The sequence below is a fragment of the Protopterus annectens genome, chromosome 1.part2 (genome assembly GCF_019279795.1).
Source record: "Protopterus annectens isolate FY-2018-M chromosome 1.part2, PAN1.0, whole genome shotgun sequence".
NCBI lineage: Eukaryota > Metazoa > Chordata > Ceratodontiformes > Protopteridae > Protopterus > Protopterus annectens.
The window spans coordinates 642,711,841-642,728,017 of NC_056727.1; positions in this window are offsets into that span (position 1 = coordinate 642,711,841).

Below are 16,177 nucleotides of genomic sequence, written 5' to 3' on the forward strand. Positions count from 1 at the left end.
GACTTGGGACATACCTCACTGGACCATATGAAGAGAGACATGACTGAGTTCTCAGAATATTTGTCACAGCCAGGTATAAGCCTAGACTTAAGCAACATTCTACCTTCTCCAAGGATGATGCCCTGTATAACCACTTAAGCAGTTGTACAGATTTGTTTGTACCTGACTAGATTAAAACCAGGTCTTGTTGAAAAAACAGACCAGTGTCATGGACCCCTAGTATAAACAGGCTGTGCAACAAGAGAAAAAAATGTGAGGCTTAACTACAAGCAAAGAGAAACAAGTTTAAAGCTAACTACCAATCAGAAAAGTACAAATTAGCCTTCCACCAACAATCCCCGACTCAGACAGATTAGCTCAGCACCCTTCTGCCACAAGGGTGCAGAAAAAAATGAAGAACAGCTGGTTTGGAGCCCAAGTGAAACAAGAACATACAAACTAACTACAACAGCCCTACAACTAGCACATACAATGCAATATAGTACAATTAACTACTTAAAGCAGGTGAAGACAGTATAGTTTTTTCTGCTATAAAGTACAAAAATAACAGCAAACAAAAATGATTGAGTTTAACAATTGGCTTAGCTGCTACAGTCAGTCCAAGAGGATCCAATATCTGTCAGCCTGGAAAGACATGGTCGACAGGCCACACTGCTTTGTCAGCGATGGTCTGCACCTCTTCTAGGCTTTCAAATAGTGGCAAAGGCATTAGCCACTCCTATTATACCTTTTTAGGCATTATCAAAACAACCAACCTCCCAACATAAAAAAAATCCTCTCTAGATAAACTCAAGGTGCTGCTGCTTAATGCTAGGAGTCCAAACAAGAAACTGACCTCTTTGGAAACACTCCAAACTTTAGAAGATGCTGATGTCTGTGCAGTCACAGAGGCATTGTTCAATGGCACGGAAAGCACCCTGGCTGTGCTTGGCTACAATGCCTTCCATACATTCAGACCACAAACTGAGCATGAAAGAACTAAAGGAGGAGGAGGAGGTGTATCCATCTTTATTAAGGATAAGTACACTTCAAGACTGGTCATTCAGCATGACTCTCTTGAGTTACTCCTTGTCCACTTAATTATAGGCAAAACCCCCTACCACATCATAGCTAGCACTACGTCCCCCACCATGAAACAGTAAAAACATACTGCATACCTGGAGTCACTTGCCATACCATTCTCTTGGGTGATTTTAATTATCCTACCATCAACTGGGAAACATGCATGACCACAAACAGGCTGGCTCAGAGGTTCTTGGACTTTGTCAATGCAAATGCTCTGAAACAGTTATTCAGCACACTAACAAGAAGTTCAAATGTCCTGTACAAAAGTACTCACTAACATGTGAGAGCATTGCACCCCCACTCCAGTGCGATGTCCTCCCTGGTATGATTGGACCATAAATCAGTCTCGTTTGATGTAATTATAAGACCAGTTAACCCATCAAGCTCAAACGCACTTGAATTTTTCAAAGATAAATTTCCTTCTACTAAGTGATAGTAAAAAAAAATTCAAAGCCCCCTCGTACACAGATATCAAAGACTCCTATGCAAAGTTGTACACAAATGCCTTATATAACCACTTAAGCAGTTATATAGAATTGGCTGTACCTGACTGGATTAAAACCAGGTTTTGTCAAAAAGAACAAGCCATCCTGGTAGACCCCTACTATAAACAGGCTATACAGCAAGAGGAAGAAACTAATGTCCAAGAACAAGAGGAAATTGGCTCAGCATAAGAAGAATTCCCTCTCTAGCTTAAAGAAACAAATTAGAGATCGTGTCAAGACCTCCAAAGCTAGTTATGAAGCAAAAATAGCCTCCCTAGCTAAGGATAATCACAACGCATTCTTTAACTACATTTGAAATCTTAAAAGGAATACCCAGCTATGGACTTAACTAGTTTTGGATTGCACCACCCATACTCAACTGGAGGTAATAGCCAACCTGCTCAGATTTGGAACAAACTTCACACCCCCTTTCCCCTCCAGGCAACCCCAAAGTATACCTGCTCCCATTCTTTAGCCCGTTATCTCAAGACAGCAGGTCATCTCTGCACTCTCCAAGGCGAAAAACACAGCATCAGTGGGAGCAGACAACATCCCAGGTTGCCTTTTAAACAACTTAAAACATGACTTAGCAGACCCACTTGGATCCCTGTTTAACCACAGCCTTTAAACTGGGTATGTTCAGGCAGAAGGGAGGACAGCAACTGTAAACCATCAGCACAAAGGGGGACCATCAACTGACCCATGGAATTATAGGCCCATAAGCTTGACTAGCCTCATCTGCAAGGCCATGGAAAGAATCATTATGGACCTTATTAATAAGGATATAAGTAATCTCCAAACTCTGGACCCAACTCAGTTCGGATTCGTTAAATATTGATCATACCTGTTAAACATGGTTGATTTCTTCAAGAAAGTCACCAAGGCTTTGGACAAGGGAAAGGCAGTGCATAGCACCTACCATGACCAAGCCAAAGAATTTGACACACTCCCCCATTTCAGGCATTATAGAGAAACTCTCATAATTGGAATTAACCCCTTACATTATCAGACGGGTAGCCAATTGGCTCACCAATAGGGCACATACTGTCAAAGTGGGTGATTTCACTTCTAGCAGAGGACCAATCACCAGTGGTGTACCACAGGATTCTGTGCTGAGCCCCTTACTGTTCAGAATTTCTTTCTCAGAAGTCCAGGCAAACTTGGACACCCTGTGGCTGACCAAGTTCATTGATGATTGCAAACTGGGAGCAACCACTGAGTACCCCAACAATGTTAATGTACTGCAGACAAGGTTAATGCAGACAAATGATTGGTGCAAAAGCCACAGATTAAAGCTAAATGCAAAAAAATGTCATTATTATTCGCTTTGGGAAAGTTGACATCCCTGCTAATTACAGTATATATAGCATCCCCTATGCGTAGACCCAGTGGTATGTGATCTGGGTACTCAGGTTGATAGCAATCTGAACTTTGACCACCATGTATCCATAGTAGCAAGGAAATCCTTCTGTATCAGACATCCTCTAAGTAAAGGCATCACATTTAGATCTAAAGTTGCTATACTTCCATTATACTCAGCCCTCATTAGACCAATAACTGAGTACAATGTTCCCTTTTGCATGTACCTTACCAGACACCTGCAACAACTGGAGAGACCACAGAGGTTTCTCACCAAGAAATGACAGGGTACACAAAATAAGTCTTACACAGAAAAACTGAAAGCCCTGTCACTGTATTCTGTCTCCTACAGGTTGCTAAGGGGTGATCTGTGCCTAGCTTACAAGACAGTCTCTGACCCAGCCGTGGTGGAATGCTACACCTTCATAAATCAAACTGTATGAGGGTCACTTGTTCCAGAGATCTTAACCTAGCCTCTGACATGAACAGGTCATTCAGGAGAGATAGATACATCTCCTAGAGACTATCTATTCTCTGGAACAAGCTTCCAATTCATGTGAAACAGATCCCCTCCCTGATCTTCTTCAAATGTAACCTAGATCAATGGATGGGTAACCAGAAATTCACTGCTTGGGTGGCACCCATATCCCTTTTGAACAGAGGATATCTAATTAACTACCATAGACCTTTACCTCTGTGAACTTCACTCACCTAACCGCCGGCAATTGGGGCAACTCAGGATAAATATAGCTAGGCTTGTAAGGGCTCTAGGGCCATTAACCTAGAAACCTTCTGTGAACCTATGAACCTATGAACATGCTGGCAGCTTGGAAATAATGTCAATAGAGTGTTACTGAGTATTGGTATAGAACAGTTTTATTTTGTGTATCAGACATAAGGGTGCCTTTTGAATAATTATATAGAGTTTTGTTAGCAATTAGTGGACCTTACTATGGAGTTTGCCTAGGGAGGACCAGGGACAGATCCATGTTGATGGAGAAATTGCTTTACCTCAGATTTGAAGGTGGGTAGGTTGCTAAGAAGCATGAGTGTAGTAGGAATTAAGGTCCAGGTTTTTGAGATAATATTCAAGTATAAAGCATTTTTTCTGGGTGGGTGGATGGGTGGGTGGAGAATGTGGTATTCTGTAGAGTAAAGGGTCCTGTAATCTTCAAACATTTAGAGGGCATTTTTAGATTGGAGCAACTGTCATGACTGAGTATTAAGTTATGGACAGTAACCATTTGTGAATAATTCAGGTATTATTAAAGCTATACCCTAAGCTATACCCAGGTGAGGTTTTTAAGGCCTGTATAGCTCTGAGATCTATCATATTGGTTATTGGTGAATTTTACTATTTTGGTGTAGCATTCCTCTAGTTTAAGTCTGATTGAACTTTGGAGGGGGGGGGGAGAGATACCAGGGAGTTATACCAGAGGGTAGGGAAGATAAAGATATATGCAATAGTTTTCATGCTATGGTCATTGAAAAAATGTCTATATAACATTCTTAGTTTATACTGCATTTTTGAATGACTTGTATATGTGTGTCACATCTCAAGAAATCTTCTATGATCCCCCCTAGTAGCTTTGTTTGGAAGACTACTTCTATATTAGTGTTACTGGAGGAAGAAATGGCAGAGGAGGTTTTTAGTGAAGCCTATGATCTGGAAGTAAAGAAATGTAGTTATGGAATTTTTAGCCTGATAGAATAAAAAACATTGCAACCATTTCCACAAAAATGTAGAATACTTTACTCCAGAAATATAGCAGCACCAGACACTGAACTATCAGCCAAATAATGTGTCCCATAGTGACCCCACAATGTCTGCAATAACCTTACTGACACATAAAAATATATGCAGGTGATGTGCAACAGTACTCTTCCATTGTATAATTTCTTCTCGATTGTCAGTTGTGTCTTAATATGTTCTCTTTCCTTCAAATCATAAGTTATCTTTTTTTATGTATTATATCTTTCTTCTAGATTATATGCCATGTTTTAGTGGCTTAAATTAATTTCAATGTGTTTTACATGGATTTCTACTCACGTTCTGATATGTAACCTCTGAGTTAAGCCTGAAAATGGTCCACGTATATTAGAGATATACCCTAGTCAATAAATTAAATTAATAAGTAAATAAATAAACAAACAAATAAATTAAATAAATAAACAAACTGTCCTAGAATAGTTGTCTCTTTCTATAATGACCACTGCAAGCTGGTAATGCCACCATTCTCACTTCTGCCATTGCTTGCAGTGGCAGACACAATCCACAAAATATTTTTCTCCTAGAAAACGTCCATTTGATCCTTTTGGGTTCATATGCCATAAAGAAACAATGTAAGGCACCAAAGCAGTCCTTCAGTATTGACTGGAGCTACCTTTCGTGGGCCTCAGCACTGCTCCAGATCAAGGTCAGATTTGATGTGGTCAAATCAAACAACAACCAGAGCTATGAATGTCCAAGGCTGTAAATAGATGACTGCTGTGTCTGTTGCTGGACTTCTTCTCCATCCCAGCATATAACTGTCACCATATCAGTCAAACAGAGAGGTAGAGAAGTTTAGTTTTCTAGTGTATTAACTCAGAAAATTTAACTTTGACCTCTCCAGTGGGAAGTAATTATACTATCAGTACTTTTTAAATCTCTGTCTGATATCATGAAAAATAAAAATAGTTTAAACCCTGGACCATCTGCTGTGATCTCATCTACAATATTTTGTTGAAGTGAAACAAGCATATACATACCTGTGATCCCAGATAGTGGTATAGTGGAACACCGCTTAAACTTAATTGTAGCTCTACACTTTACTGTTACAATATTCTATAATGTCTCAAATGGAATCACACAGGATTGCTGTTTCCTTCTTAATTTTTATGTATTTATTTATTTATTTTAGTGTCCAACCCAACAACTATCAAACACCTCTACTGGCCTCCCCACAGGCACTTGTTTTCCCATTTAAGTAGAAAGCCAATCCCATCCATTTCCCATCAGGTTTGTGGCTGAATCCTTTCTGGACAATACCCCGGAATGCCCATTTTTCCCTTTCTGGGCATATGGTTGAGAGCTCACAGGCCAATTTTTTTCCCTAAGTGGTGAAACTGAAATGCTTAAATGCTTAGAGTGGGCTATGCTGTCAAATAGGTCTTTTTATGCATCTTACTTCCTCAACTTATAGCTGCGATTTCTGCTGTAGCTATACAAGAGACACATGCTTCCAGGCTTGGTGAGTCCCATGGCCTTAAGTAAGCAATGCACATCAGTGCAGTGTGGTCATCATCCTGACCTACCCATTTAACATGTCATGCATCTTATATGCCTTTAGGTATCTGCATTGTAAAGGACCAGACAGCTTCTCTCCCACAAGATGGGCAAGCCAGCAATAGCCACTCACTCCTGCCTTCCCCAGTGCAGCTGCTCCAGAGCCCAGACCCTGGTTAAACAAGAGTGTGTAGGTTGTTGTCAGGACTTTGTCCTTTGTCCTTCTATACAATGGAGCCAGGCAGGAAGTGTGATTTTTGTGCTGCTAGAGTACATCTGAATTGTGAACATTTGTAGCTGCTACTTACACTCAACTTTCCATTTGCTGACTGATAATTTCTCAGGAGAGGAACAAATTGTCCATAAATTACCACTGACTGTGGAATAAATTGAAGATATTCAGCTAGTTTAATAATAGCACTCCTGTCCCCCTCCTTACAGACTGAATTATTTAAATTCCACTTCATCTTCAACGCTGTATCTTAGGTATGAGAACATTGCAGCAGCACCCCCACACTGTTTTGCATTCATCTAATCATCGTCTTTAATCATCTCTTGACAGGTAGATGCTGTGTCACATCAGCTGATGTATTCACAGCATAATGCTAGATTATGGTTACTTTTTTGCTATACAGGCTTGTCCTTTGAAGTTGCTTAGAAATGTACCCACTTCTTCTACAATTAACCCATAATGGTTCAAATTGTTCTTCTGGATTTTTTATCCCCAAATTATTTTATCATTATTATATATTACCTGTAACAGGTGTGTGTGTCTTATTTTGTTAAGTGAGGATGCTGACAAATGTTCAGTTTGATCACTCCAGATGTGCATTTTTTCCAGCAGTCTCTCCTTTCTGCATGTTTGCAGTTACTGTAACTTTGTCCTTCCACTATCTGTGGCCATGTAATCAGCTGTATCTGACCATGGTGTATGGTTGTATATTGCTGGGTTCAATGCAATGTAACAATAACTCACCTAACTTGTAGTTGGCTTAGTGTGCAGATGGATGCCTGTAGCCCAAGCTCTATCCCCATTAGCACTGACATTTGTCAGTTCCTGCTCAGTGAAACATATTGTGAGTCATAGTATATCTAAATAGATAATGTTTATTTACTTAAAGATGTAACAAAGTCTGCATGTGAGCATGCGTATTTAAGAAAATTATTTATTTAAAGATTACATATCATGTTTTCGGTTAGAAATTCTGTGACTTCCTTACTGATTAGAGATTTACTGGAAATATGGGTCTCTGGATCTCCTGTGGTATGAAATTATTTCCAGGTGGCATTACATGCTGTATCCATCCAGCACAGTGCTGTTTTAAGTACAGCTGATTTTGATATAAAACTACTTTTGCAAAGAACATGATTTGCTCTATGTTTCTTGTGAATGGTGTTTTTGTTTAAACTGAATCCTAGGAGCAAAAAATAATAAAAAAAAAAATTCTTGCTCCAGATTTAATTAATTTTTGTGATGAAAATGTTAATATTGTCTTCATTACATTTGCTGTCAGTTTTGTAGAAAAGCAGGCATCAAAAGCATCAGAGGATGAGAATCTCATGAAGATTAAAGGAGGACCTATGTTTGTGGCATCTTTTCCTCTTAGCTTGTAATAGGATTTCATTTTGGCAGGAGTGGGTAACTTCAGAGGCCTTCCACTTATTTATAGATGCATTCACTTCTGTCCCAGTCCTGTAAAGAAGTGATTTGCAATTCTATTTTCCTTTTCTCAACCTCAATTTTAACTTCTTCATGGAAGAAATAAATGCCCTTAGTCCAATGAAATAACTTTGAATTCCTATCTTCTGTCAATTCCACTAAATTGTTTAAACTTATACTCTGATTTAAGATTAACCTTTTATTTCCACACTGCACCCTTTTTTATAGGCACATTTTAATTGTATCTAATCTTCCAAAACCTGAATCTTCCTCTCAGTCTCCCACCTCACACTCTTGATTAGTCTAACAAGAAAATTTCTTGATTATTTTTGTAAAACCACTCCTAAGATGACTTCACACTGCTACCATGGTATAGACTTTTCCCACATACCACTCAACCTCTTTTAGCAACTCTCTTCTTTTAAGTCACATTAAACCTCCATGGGACCTTATCTAGTTGCACATCATGGTCCATTAACTCCATTTACACATAATTACGGTCTGACAAAGAGCTGGCCTTATGCTATATTGTCTCCATCTTATAAACATTTTCACCAGTGGTAAAAATATAATGTAGGCTAAAGGCCACTCCCAATCCTGCAGCGATGAATGCATAATCATTTTTCTGTGGATGTAATGTCCTCCAAGAATTCACTAACCTTTATTCCTTAACATCTCATCCAGTCTTATAGACATTATAGGTGACCTTTCTCTACCAGTAGATATCCTGTCCATGACAGCATTAAAAAATCCTCCTATTATCCATGAAAAATTTTTGAGCATTTACCTCAAAGTCCACAAAATCTCATCCAACTACACTGGGATTGTCCATATTTGGCCCATAATAATTTTGTAAAATAACATCCCTCCTAGTATGCTAACCCTGGTCAAAACCCAGTTTCCATTATTATTGCTTAGATCCATCTCCTTTATTCAGTTTAAAGACATATATGACAATATTAACAATCCCTTTTTGCCATGCTATGACTTTAATTTCCTTTGCTGCAAAAAACTTCACTGGGAAGCAGATTATAAATCACAGAAAAACATGCCTTCCTTTTAATCAGAGTAGGAATCCTCCTAATATTCCAAAACAAAATATTAACCATGTTGTTATTATTATCACATCGCTATACATTATCCATCTGGCCATTAACATTTATAATGTCACTAATTTACATCAATTAACCCTCACTGCTAAAATGCCAAGGGGAAAAAACAAAGGAAAGGTATGCAAAAGAAAGAAATTATATATACACACAATGAAAACAAGCAATAATATGTATATATATATATATATATATATATATATATATATATATATATATATATATATGTGTGTGTGTGTGTGTGTGTGTGTGTGTGTGTGTGTGTGTGTCTATATATATATATATATATATATATATATATATATGTATATATATATATATATATATATATATATATATATATATGTTTACTATCACATTAGTGATTGTTACACTGTCACTTCACAAAATAATGCAACCAAAAGATTGCAGGATGAGAATGCTGATGACCACTTGTGCAAACAATGCTGAACATCAAACTTCCTGTCCTGACCTGCTTAGAAATAAGAACAAGTACTAAAATGGGTCCAGAAGGAAAGAGCTGACCTGGGGATTTAATAAAATCCATATAGGAATAGTGGAAGTCCTACATGGAAGGTGCCATGGCCATGTCTGTGGCTGCCCCTCAGCAGCGTGCCTTACATATTAATAAAGGCATGCTACTGAGGGAGAGCTGTGTAGCATGGTTGCAGCATCAGTGTAGGGAGTATGTTACAGTGTCTGGAGATGTGATGCTCAGTGGTGCTTAAATGTAGTAGAGAGATATATGTAAAATTATAAGAGTGTTTTACACTGCTATGTAGCCAAATGGTTAGAATGACAGCTTCATGTACAGTAGGTGCAGGGTTTGAATACACAGACAGGTTATTTTGTAAGTACACATTCTGAGAATTATTTTAAGTCTCGAGAAAATATTGTGTTATTACAAAGGCAGGTTATTAATACCATTTTACAAATACACATTTATGAGATGTACACAAACATGTTATTAAACATTCATTTTGCAGTACACAGTTATGAAATATATTATTAAATCCTGCGGTGCTGCACTCAGCTAAACTCCACTAAGCACAGCTAAGCATAGCCAAGCACTGCTTAAACTGGGAATGTTTTAGCAGTGCTTGTCTGGTTTGCGCATTGCTAATCGGTGCGAAGCCCTGCTAAGCAATGCACATTTAAGCATTGCTCAGTCCAGCTAAGCTGGTTTGCCCACTGCTAAGCATTGCTAAGCATTGCCAGTTTAAGCCCTGCTCAGCTGAGGTCAGTGGGTTTGAGCAGTTTTAAGTGAAGTGCCACATTTTTAAAAATGGCCCAATGGCAAAAAAGGATGGAAAAACAGCCTTATTTGAGTTGAACATGTGGGAATACAGCCAGAACCTGTTGGAGGTTTGACCTGTGTAGAAACTATGGCAGGAGTTGCAGAGGGTGTGCTCTTCTGGGCACAGCAGTAGGGCATTCTTGTGTCCTGGGCCATGGTTGGACTCCTAATAAAAGACCATGACATCTGGCTGCTGCAGGGCCAGTACCAGGGGTCAGAATACAAATCGGAGGCATGGGCCCTGCTGGCACACAATCTCACCAGTGCAACTGGTATCCCCTGCACAGGTGAGCAGGTGCATTACAATTTTAATGACCTGAAGTGTAGGAAGGGGGGGGGTCTCTTGATCACTTGGATACAAGATGCCTGGGATAACAATGCCGCACAAGTTTGTAAGTATTGTTAGCATTGTTTTACCAATAACTAATCTGCATGTGTGATAGACAGGTATGCATAATGGTGTGTTTCTCTCCCTACAGCTGCAGAGGAGAGAGCTCACAACCTGGAGGCCCATGCAGGGCACCTGGCCAGGTTGCACCATGAGTGTAGTGAGTACAGATGTATCTTGCAATCTATAGTCATATAAACAAGAAAGAATACAGTAGTAACTGACAGTAGGTATATTCTGTTTTGAGTGTACTGCAATGAATGTGGTCACAGACCTGCACTGATATAAGTGAGTAGTGCCAGGTACAGTTCAATACAAATGAAAGCATAAAACCTGTTAATGTTAAGGAAATAAAGTAACTACTGCCTTTATAATGCTAAGGAAATTAAGGTTTCTACTGCATTAACAATGTTAAGGAAAATAAAATTACTACTGCATTAATTGTGGGATTACAGCTGTCTTGTGACACCTGCATTATCTGGAGTGTTCATCAATAAAGACTGTTAGATGTATACCAATCACTGTGTGATGTCACCCCTAATAAAGTTACGTTGTCCAACATGTATGTATTTTGGGATGTTGGTCAAGAAATTGAGTATTGCAAGTGCTATAAAGTAAACATGGGAATAATACCACAAAGTGACTGACGGTTAGCTGATAAAGACTGTTTTGCTAAAGTGTAAATATGGAGTTGTACTACAAGATATAATGCATTATGTTATTTGTTCTGCACTAAGATCTGAATTTAGAACATGAACGGCTAAGGTATAATAGTGTGTATCTCAGGACTATCTTGTGTTAAGCATTGCACTTCAGCTATATGCATTCCTGAACTTAGTTATGCTGCTGCAGGCAAATATACCATCTGCAAATATACCATCTGCAGCTGTATATGGGTCAGGTAGGCAACCCAGCACTCCGGTATGGTCTGTACACATCACACATATTTCCACCCACTAGGGGTTAATTGTCTACACCTGCATTCCATGTATTAATGCACAGTTCGCCTACTATCTCTGTCATGCATGAATCTCATGCATGTGTGTTCAAGTGTCACTGCAGTCTTGTTTAACACTCTATTACCAGGTCATAGTTTGTTACCAGATGAGCTCTAGGCATATATCAGTCAATCACTATTTAGCAGTGGCTCAGTAGCTTAATTTGATAAATACTAGGCATGATGTAGATTTTGTCATACACAGACTGGGGTTCGAATCCAAGGACCAATACTACTAAATATTTATAGAAATAATTATGTATTGTTAACATATGTTATACCCACAGGAATTACAGGTAAATAAATGGCTGTAGTAGCTGTTCAAATGGGTTACTAATTTGTGTGTCCATATATACCAGAGTTTTAACAGCATTGCTCAGCAAGCTAAGACTTTAATAAATAAAAAGTCAACAAGTACAATAGTAATACAAGTTAATAAAACAAATACATTTGTTTAATCTTGGTACAGCTGTATGACTAGTGTGTCTGTGACTGTCTGCTGATAATGTAACTACATGCCTTCCAAGGACGGCATGATAAGTGTAAACTCTCTGTACTGTGCATGATGCATGTCTATCAAGTGTCATACTGTCACGGACTGTGATCACTGTTGGCAAATCCCTTGGACACAGATTTAGCATCCACTTCATTTATCACAATAGCACAGTCACACTACATCAGTCCACAGTACACCTTGTTAGCCACATATGTTCCCCTGACATGTAATAGTCCCCTGTAGTTGTGTTCCTGTAGGTATTACAGCTTGGCCCATACTGTCCCATGCAGATAGCTTGAGAGGTATGTAGGTGCTAGAGAAGCTATAGGGCACTTGTATACATAAAGTAAGGGCAGACCTGTAGAGAATATAAGAGTACTGTTGCAAACAATATAGCCTATACTGGTAGTAATGGAATGTCTTTCTCTCTCCCCTCACCACTTATCTGCATCATAATTTATTATTATTGTTATACATCGAGAATGGTTTATGTTTAACATATGTTGTTCTCAAAATGTTATGTGGGCTTCATGTTTTATTATTGTTACATATTACAATGGTTGCATATCAACATACCTTGTTGAATTACCTATGATGTTGGCCTTATGCCATAACTGTTACTGGCATGTTGTTACAATACTGACTGTTATCTCACTTATTGTTGTGTTCCATATGCTATGTAATGTTATCTTACTGGGTTATTTGCAACATCCTGGCATGCTGGTATAACTAACATTAAAATGTTCTATTCATTACTAACCTATACACTGTGAAAAACCTCAACTCCATAGCTCAACAGGGTAGGCCGGTTCCCGGTGATCCACCTACCCTACCTCAGCCAGCTGTGGCACCAGCTCCCAGCATGTCTGGTGCTGACCCCTCCTCTGGTTCTGCACTGCTTACTGGTGGAACCACCTCAGTCATGCGGCCTATCCCGACCAGGAGTGAGTGTGCACTGGGTGTTTTCACCCAGCAACAGCTACCAGGGATGGTACACAAGATCATGCACTGTGGGTTCAATGATTGCCTGCACTGGATTGAGGACAGACCGGCCAACCTGGAGGGGCAGGCTGGCCCTGGCATCCAGCCTCCAGCACAGCCACCTTTGGGGCAGTGAAGGAGCAGTAGTGACTGCCCATGGGGTGGGGAGCTCAGTCTCACTGCTGCTGCCTGGGGACACATGGCTTTCTGATTCCACAACACCCTCCAGTTCAAGATGTATACCCCTGCTCTTGTGTCTTACACTACCCCTGTATGCTGTCTTGTCTGTTTGCAAATGCTACATCTCCTACTCAACATATCTCTCCACATGCACCTATATCCCTTCCCCAACATTCCACTCTCTCCTTAAAAAAAAAAAAAGGGGGATCTGTCCCACAAAAAAATATCGCCCCATACATAGCTCACCATTTTTCACCTGCACCCACTGGACACACTTTAATCATTACATGCATCAATCAACACATTTACAGTATGATGTCCTCAAAGGCTCCAAATTCCAAATTGTCTTTACCCTGCACAGCTGTTTCTGTAGAAGAAATGGAGAGGTATTGTCCTTTCTTACACCCATCCTGGACATCCCTAAATGCCTTTCAGTATGCTTTCCCCCTGCTTGCCCCATTTCATCAATTTTCTATCGTCCCTTTTTTCTTTTCTTTTTTGGAAATAGTGTGGATTTAAGCAGGTTAAGTGCCGGTTTGCATAGTGGTGCATCTTGCAAACCTATGCAAACCTGCTTAAAGCTACTTAAAACTGCTTTAATTACTTTCTGTATTTCTGACACTGTTCTGCACATTAGTAAAAGGATCACTCTGGCAAGTCTCAAACATGGGATCTTGCCAACTATTCCCACAAAAGGTGAACTAGTAATGAAGTGGAGAAGTACAAACCAAAAGCAGCTTCAAGCAAGAAAAAAGTACTACTTCACACCATCAAATACTTTTATAAAATGACAAAGCTTTCAGATACAACTATCCTTCTTCAGTGTTTATTTTAATTGATGTTATTGATAGGTTGACTGTGTCATGTGATGTAATTAGACTATATTTAAAAATGCTGTTTTTATGGGATTGTATGTAAGACACTGAAGTATTTGACGGTGTGGAGTACTACTTTTTTCTTGTTTGAATCTTGCCAACTATGACATATGACAATCCACTAGGCCACTCAGCTTTAAAGGCTAAGAGGTGTTTCCATAAACTTATCCTGTTTATCAGTGATGCACATCACAAAAATATTCATTCCTGCCAGCTAAAGCACAGTGCATTAGCCCCTAGGCCACTCAATTCTGAAGAATAACAGCTGTTTCCAGAAACATATCCTTATTGCCAGTGACACAATGCTTGTAAATATAATGGGAAAAATGGCAATGTACTTGGGACAGTGATACAGACAGCAAACCAGTACACAGACAAATAAATGTTGATGGATGTACATGAGGCCTAGGATATCAGGTAGAGCTGACAACTGCACAGACTGTTGCAGAATGTCCACACCACTGCATAGAATGTAGACAAGCTATAAACAAGCAGTAATAGGTGCAACAGTAAAATGCAGTGGAACACCTAAGAGAGCATGTAGCAAGTAGCAGGAAACAGCAAGATCAGGAGGGCAAGACATGATGTATTGGCACTATGTTGCTGATAGCCACATACATACTGTGGTGATAGATGGCAAGGTATGATGTGGCAAATGTGGATGTGCAGGGTGGGCACATAATGGATAGCAATGTATGTGGTTCTGTGATGTGTTTCCCACGTCTTGTCTTTCAGGTGTGATGTATCGACGTAGTAACACACCATTTTCAGAAGTGGAGAATGCTGCCATACTCGATAGGCTGAGACTCCATCATCAGATCCTGTTGTGGAGGAGTCACCATAATCAGCAACAATGTGCTGCACTGTGGGCAGAGCTCATAGCATCAGTGAATCATGCCAGGCAACAGGAAAGGAGCTTGAGCAGGTCTAACACTCTGCCACAGACATGATAAATAATGCATGGCAAAGGGATGCAGAGAGGCTAGGAACTGTGCTGGCACTGATGGAGGATCTGCAACACTACAACCATTCTCAGCAACAGAGGAGTTCTTGGCAAGCCTGGGTCCAACCACCAGCTCACAAAGATCTATCACACCACATGTCATGGAGGTGGGTGGCACAGCCTCCACAGCGAAGTAGCATCCAGATAAGCCTCCTGTGGTCATTGCATTAATACTGAAGCAGTCATAGTGGCAGCCTCTGCATACCTATAGACGGATGTCAGGTTATTCTGCATTTGTGGGGGGGGGTTGTAACACACACATGTGCACACATATTGATAATGTCAATAATGTGGGCGGAATCACAGATCGTACTTTACATGTTGATATATGCACCATATTATCCTGTGCCAATGCCACATTTGTGTCTGCTGACAGTACCTCTCCCCCATGATTCCATAGGTACCTCTATTGTGGCCAGAGTCCATCATCCTGTAGCCAATGAGTGTGCAAATGTATTCTCATGGCTCATCTATACGCTAGGCATGTTAAGTTCTACCAGTTTGCTGTGGACATAACAGTTAAGCTTAGCCAGATTGCAATACTTGTGTGTTCAGTTATGGTGGGTTTCATTGCAGTGCATTACATTGGTAATCACAGTAGTATATTTGCAAAAGCTGTAACATATTCACATATAGTTTTGTGAAGGTCTAGGCAGTCGGCTATACAGGGGGGCATTAGAATGATGGAAAAGGGTGCAGTGTGTTAAAGGTGAAGGTCCATCACATACACTGACATGTCACATATCTCACAGGTGTATAGTACTAGCAACATTAACTGGATGTAGCTGCACTGCATTTGTTAAGGGCCTGTCTTGTTTGTGTCTGTTGTGGTCTGCTTGTGTGTTGTGCATGAGATCAGTAATACAGTATGGTATGTATAATGCAGTTGTGGCACCTCACCTGTATGTGTGTGTGTCTGTGATGCAGCAGACATAATACTGCAGGCAGTAATGTAGTTGTGTTGTCTTCCTCCTCACAAGTGGTCATGGGGGTTGGAGTGTGTCCCCTTCACAA